Here is a 7248-nt window from a genome sequence, read left to right as displayed (position 1 = left end):
GGAACCAGGGGGCCTCATTTATTAATGCGAAGGCGCAAATCTGTGGGTAAACCAAGTGTGAGATTTATCAACATGAACGTTTCCTTGAGTGTGTGCATTCATTTTGTTTCCCAAAACCAATATTTTGTTTTGGCAACGGGCACTTTTCAGAGGAAGCCTGTTGATTGGCATCTCACAACCCAATGCTTTGGATGCAATCATCAGCAAAATGAAAAGTAACACACAGTTTCCATACAGCATCGCACAACAGGTTGAAGTCAAGAGCTGTTTCTTTGTCATGATGCAATCAATGGGTTCCCAAATATGAACGCCGCAGTAGACGGCACTCACATTGTCATGAAATCATTTTGGGATGGTGATTTTAACTGTGCGAACAGAAAAGGCTTCCACTCTTTATGTGCAGATGATTGGTTCATGTGATGGGCAAAAGACACTGCTGAATGTGGTGGCCAGGTGGTACACATGACTTTTTCATTCTGCAGAACAGCAATGTTGGCCTGTACGCCTACAGGAGGGGGCCGGTGAGGATGGATGGCTTGTTGGTGAGTGTTGCCTCCTCATTGGAAGTATATTTGCCATTGTCAAAACAACTTGAGTTGAACCTAACGGTCCTCTCTTTGTAGCTATGTTTTTCATTTTTACTGGTCAAGCCACAACTGAGCGAACAAAATAAATCATTTTGGTTGTACTCAATCTCTAACACTAGCACTCCTTAGCTTTTCTTTGGTTGTGCTCTTGTATTTCATTGTAGAGCGTTGGATATTCCCCGCAGGCTTTAAAAGGGATTATGTTGACGATATAGGGTTATTTAGGGGCGTTTCAAAATGCAAATAGCCAAGGTCGTGCACAAGCACTGAGGCTGAGAACAATTTCTATTCATCAATGGTTATCTCCTACCGGTGTGAGTATGAGGCTAGTAGGCTTGTTTGATAAATCACACTTTTCCTATGCATAGAATCATTCTAAACTCCATTTGTAAGTAGTATTTTAGAATAGCTTCTTCCCATTATTGAACAGCCTGACTCTGAGCCATACCCATGTCGGCCATTGTTGACTGGTCTGTTGACTGGTAGACTAACATGTCGGCTCCCCTGTACCCTACTGTGTCTGACTACCAGGCTACAAGAGGACTTCTGTCTGTCTGTCTGTCCATTCCAGACCACAACATTCTCTGGTTCCTCTGAGACATTGAGGTTGTCAATCTGAGTCTCTCTCTCTCTCTCTCTCTTCCCCCCCCCCCTCATTCCAAGCAGTTGTGCCAGTGTTCGAGATGATTTGAGCATACATTTAATTCCAGAATGCTGTTCCTTTCTCCTCCCGTCTTGTCTGCCACTACATGAGGAACAGTGTCTGTGTGTGTGAATGTGTCTCAGAGATTGTACATTTAGGTGTACATAGAGTACCTTTAATGTATGCCACCTATGTCTATCTATTTCTGGGCACAATGTTTACATGATGTAATGTATGTTCACTCAGCGGGTAATAAATATGTATCGGTTCATGTGTGTTAGTGTGTGTCAGAGATTGGATGTATGGGCATATGTTTGTTATAAGATATGCGTGCACTCAGTGTGTATATATGTCTGTGTATGTATGGTTACTGTTCAGTTAACCCTGCAGGCTATATCAGTCGTTTCTGTCTATCTATATCTGCAGTGGCCAGTGATATCTCCAGGGTCCTCTTCTCTGCATCACCAGATCAATAGGGCTTAGCCCCTATCTGGGCACAACAATGCACTGAAGAGGTCTGTCACTGGCACTGGCACGTAATTAAGGACCTTCAAAGGCGAACCCTCTGACTGCTCTGTAGACGGGGACGCAAACATCCTGCATGTATGCCATGGTCAGGGCACATTTTTGTATGAGTGGCCAAAGCGGGATTTGAACCCACGATCCTGTTGGGGATATGCCTTTTACTCCTATACAATAAATGATACAGTACAATACAAGCTTACCTCCTTCCAAAAAACCCATGTTAGCATCTGTGCAGTATCTCCTGCATGCATGTTTGACACTCCTTATGTTATAAAATATACAGTGAACTTCGTGTTTGTCTGAGTAAGTCGGTCTTCAAACACCAAGGTTTCTGCTCTGTCCTCCAGTAATGTACAGCCAACCTGCTCCTCAGCACCTCAGAACTCCTAGAAAAAGCCAGAAACATCAGAGGCTCAGTCAGCTCCAAGTCCCTAATCAATATTTCATAGTGATATGGAATGACATTCTGCATTCTGATAGATCAATGGAGGGGGGGGGGGGGGGGGGGGGGGCCTTCATTTTATTTTATGATGCACATTTCATTCTCTCGTTCTCTCTCTCTATTTCTCTCTTTCTCTCCCCCTTCCCTCACACACTACCCCCCCCCCCCTCCCCCCAACACAATCACACACGAGTAGAGCAGAGGTGGTGCGTAAGCTTTGGGATCTTAAGCCATGGGAAGAAAGGTCCAGTAAGAGTCGGATCCGCAGCCACCATGGCAGGGTGGCTTCAATAACTATGACATTTAGCAGAGACCCTAGCGCCATGTCTAATACAAATGCCACCATGTGCTGGGCGACGGGGATATTACTGCTGACATGTGTGGAAAGGTTAATAAAGTCTGGAAGTGGGCTCAGATCCCTGATCATATCCTATAAGCAGGGTATTTACCATAATGCTCTCTAACGTGTTAGTATCCCCACTGTCAGTGGGATCCCACAGGAGGTTGGTGGCACCTTAATTGGGGAGGACGGGCTCGTGGTAATGGATGGAGCGAAATTGGTTTAATGGTATCAAATACATCAAACACAGGGCTTCCATGGTTTCCATGTGTTTGATGCCATTCCGTTTGCGCCGTTCCAGCCATTATTATGAGCTGTCCTCCCCTCAGCAGCCTCCACTGTTGGATCCCCAACTGAAATAACACTAATTAGGAAACATCATGGTAGGAAGTCCTGGTTAAATAGAGGACAGCTTTTAGACGCCGGTGAGAGTATAGGAGCCAACTAGATCCGCAGCCACTCCGTTGGGGTTATTACCCGTGGACCAGGCCACCATGGCAGGGTTGCTTCAATAGCTATGACATTTAGCAGAGACCCTAGCGCCATGTCTAATACAAATGCCACCATGTGCTGGGCGACGGGGATATTACTGCTGACATGTGTGGAAAGGTTAATAAAGTCTATAAGTGGGCTCAGATCCCTGATCATATCCTATAAGCGGGGTATTTACCATAATGCTCTCTAATTTGATATTAGCCCCAGTGTCAGTGGATCCCCATCTGAAATAAGGTGAACATTGTGGTCGGAGGAGGTGCTGGTTAAATACAGGAGAGCGTTTAGGCGTTGGTGAGGGAAGAGGTTAAAGGTAAAGCATGGCTGGAGCTATCATGGCATATTATTTTCACAGTAGTTTCACTGTGTGTGTGTGTGTATGTGTGTGTGTACGTGTGTGCGCTTGCATGTGCGTGTGTTTGTGTCCGTAAACATCCCTTCATCTGGGAGAGAGCAAACAAGCTTGCACAAAGCAATGCCATCTCAAAGCCCTGAATGATACAACATAACAACCCGAATTGCTCTCAACGAGAAAATGACAGTGCAATCAGAGGCAGTAGTGAAATATGAATAGTTAAATGTGTACAAATGGTCTATCTTCTGTGGTGACATAACGCAGCTACAACAGTATCGTGAACTACCAATATAGTATAGTATGTAACCACTTTAGGAGTGATAAACAATGTGGAACCCATCAGGACATACAGGGAAAGCATCATGACGTTGCCCCAGGACATTGATCTAAGGTCACTTCTGTTATTTTCCCTCCGTAATAGTTAAGGTTAGGGTTGGTGGAGGGGAAACTGACCCTAGATCTGTGCCCAAGGGCCACTAAGGGATCTGTGCCTAATCAGGTCAGGTTTGGTAGAGGAGGAGAGAGCTTTTCTCATGTCCTACTGGCCTGCTCTAGGGGAAGATTACTGGAGAAGGGCTGCAATGTGAATGAATGAATAGAGGGAGATAGAATGAGAGGTTTGAGAGAGCCAGAAGAGAGAGAGAGAGAGAGGGTTCTGTCTCTACCCAGTGACTCACCAGTGCTTGAGCAGGCCCCAGAGAAGGATAGAGGAGAAGGGGAAAGGCAAAGGGAGGCAGGAGGAAGCATGGAGGGTAGAGAGAGGCAGGGAGAGAGAGGGGAGATGGGGAGGTAGGTGTAGGCAGGGATGTAGGGGGAGAGGGGAGGTAGGTGTAGGGGGAGATGGGGAGGTAGGTGTAGGCAGGGATGTAGGGGGAGAGGGGAGGTAGGTGTAGGGGGAGATGGGGAGGTAGGTGTAGGGGAGATGTAGGGGGAGAGGGGGAGAGGGGAGGTAGGTGTAGGCAGGGATGTAGGGGGAGGGGGGGAGAGTGGAGGTAGGTGTAGGGGGAGATGTAGGGGGAGAGGGGAGGTAGGTGTAGGGGGAGATGTAGGGGGAGAGGGGAGGTAGGTGTAGGGGGAGATATAGGGGGAGAGGGGAGGTAGGTGTAGGCAGGGATGTAGGGGGAGAGGGGGAGAGGGGAGGTAGGTGTAGGCAGGCATGTAAGGGAAGAAGGGGAGAGGGGAGGTAGGTGTAGGCAGGGATGTAGGGGGAGACGGGAGGGGAGGTAGGTGTAGTCAGGGATGTAGGGGGAGAGGGGAGGTAGGTGTAGGCAGGGATGTAGGGGGAGATGGGGAGAGTGGAGGTAGGTGTAGGCAGGGATGTAGGGGGGGAGGGGGAGAGGGGAGGTAGGTGTAGGCAGGGATGTAGGGGGAGAAGGGGAGAGGGGAGGTAGGTGTAGGCAGGGATGTAGGGGGAGAGGGGAGGTAGGTGTAGGCAGGGATGTAGGGGAGAGGGGGAGAGGGGAGGTAGGTGTAGGCAGGGATGTAGGGGGAGAGGGGGAGAGGGGAGGTAAGTGTAGGCAGGGATGTAGGGGGAGAGGGGGAGAGGGGAGGTAGGTGTAGACAGGCATGTAAGGGAAGAAGGGGAGAGGGGAGGTAGGTGTAGGCAGGGATGTAGGGGGAGAGGGGAGGTAGGTGTAGGCAGGGATGTAGGGGGAGAGGGGGAGAGGGGAGGTAGGTGTAGGCAGGGAGGTAGGGGGAGAGGGGGAGAGGGGAGGTAGGTGTAGGCAGGGATGTAGGGGGAGAGGGGGAGAGGGGAGGTAGGTGTAGGCAGGGTTGTAGGGGGAGAGGGGAGGTAGGTGTAGGCAGGGATGTAGGGGGAGAGGGGGAGAGGGGAGGTAGGTGTATGCAGGGATGTAGGGGGAGAGGGGGAGAGGGGAGGTAGGTGTAGGCAGGGATGTAGGGGGAGATATGGAGAGAGGGGGAGAGGGGAGGTAGGTGTAGGCAGGGATGTAGGGGGAGATAGGGAGAGAGGGGGAGAGGGGAGGTAGGTGTAGGCAGGAATGTGGGGGAGGTTGGGAGAGGCAGCGATAGGTGGCATGTCCCAGTCTTATGTGTAGGGGGAGATGTAGGGGGAGATGGGGAGAGAGGGGGAGAGGGGAGGTAGGTGTAGGCAAGGATGTAGGGGGAGATATGGAGAGAGGGGGAGAGGGGAGGTAGGTGTAGGCAGGGATGTAGGGGGAGAGGGGGAGAGGGGAGGTAGGTGTAGGCAGGGATGTAGGGGGAGAGGGGAGGTAGGTGTAGGCAGGAATGTGGGGGAGGTTGGGAGAGGCAGCGATAGGTGGCATGTCCCAGTCTTACTGTTGTTGGTCTGGTGGCTTCATGTCACTAGGAATTAATTGTGGGAGAAGAGCTTCAGAAAAAAAAACATTAGGAAGAAAGGAATCTAGCTCTCCTTTTTTCCTTTTGTGAGGCTGAAAACAAATCACTTACTAAACTGCTACCAAAGGAAACAGGAACATATTCAATGTCCACTCAAAAAAGTATTTAGTCAGCCACCAATTGTGCAAGTTCTCCCACTTAAAAAGATGAGAGAGGCCTGTAATTTTTATCATAGGTACACTTCAACTATGAAAGACAAAATGAGAAACGAAAATCCAGAAAATCACATTGTAGGATTTTTAATGAATTTATTTGCAAATTATGGTGAAAAATAAGTATTTGGTCAATAACAAAAGTTTCTCAATACTTTGTTATATACCCTTTGTTGGCATTGACAGAGGTCAAACGTTTTCTGTAAGTCTTCACAAGGTTTTCACACACTGTTGCTGGTATTTTGGCCCATTCCTCCATGCAGATCTCCTCTAGAGCAGTGATGTTTTGGGGCTGTTGCTGGGCAACACGGACTTTCAACTCCCTCCAAAGATTTTCCATGGGGTTGAGATCTGGAGACTGGCTAGGCCACTCCAGGACCTTGAAATGCTTCTTACGAAGCCACTCCTTCATTGCCCGGGCAGTGTGTTTGGGATCATTGTCATGCTGAAAGACCCAGCCACGTTTCATCTTCAATGCCCTTGCTGATGGAAGGAGGTTTTCACTCAAAATCTCACGATACATGGCCCCATTCATTCTGTCCTTTACACGGATCAGTCGTCCTGGTCCCTTTGCAGAAAAACAGCCCCAAAGCATGATGTTTCCACCCCCATGCTTCACAGTAGGTATGGTGTTCTTTGGATGCAACTCAGCATTCTTTGTCCTCCAAACACAACGAGTTGAGTTTTTACCAAAAAGTTCTATGTTGTCTACATCTGACCATATGACATTCTCCCAATCTTCTTCTGGATCATCCAAATGCTCTCTAGCAAACTTCAGACAGGCCTGGACATGTACTAGCTTAAGCAGGGGGACACGTCTGGCACTGCAGGATTTGAGTCCCTGGCGGCGTAGTGTGTTACTGATGGTAGGCTTTGTTACTTTGGTCCCAGCTCTCTGCAGGTCATTCACTAGATCCCCCCGTGTGGTTCTGGGATTTTTGCTCACCGTTCTTGTGATCATTTTGACCCCACAGATTATCAGTGGTCTTGTATGTCTTCCATTTCCTAATAACTGCTCCCACAGTTGATTTCTTCAAACCAAGCTGCTTACCTATTGCAGATTCAGTCTTCCCAGCCTGGTGCAGGTCTACAATTTTGTTTCTGGTGTCCTTTGACAGCTCTTTGGACTTGGCCATAGTGGAGTTTGGAGTGTGACTGTTTGAGGTTGTGGACAGGTGTCGGTTATACCGATAACAAGTTCAAACAGGTGCCATTAATACAGGTAACGAGTGGAGGACAGAGGAGCCTCTTAAAGAAGAAGTTACAGGTCTGTGAGAGCCAGAAATCTTGCTTGTTTGTAAGTGACCAAATACTTATTTTCCACCAGAATTTG

Source organism: Oncorhynchus mykiss, chromosome 15 (genome assembly GCF_013265735.2).
Source record: "Oncorhynchus mykiss isolate Arlee chromosome 15, USDA_OmykA_1.1, whole genome shotgun sequence".
In the NCBI taxonomy this organism is placed as follows: domain Eukaryota; kingdom Metazoa; phylum Chordata; class Actinopteri; order Salmoniformes; family Salmonidae; genus Oncorhynchus; species Oncorhynchus mykiss.
This window is presented reverse-complemented; position numbering follows the sequence as displayed.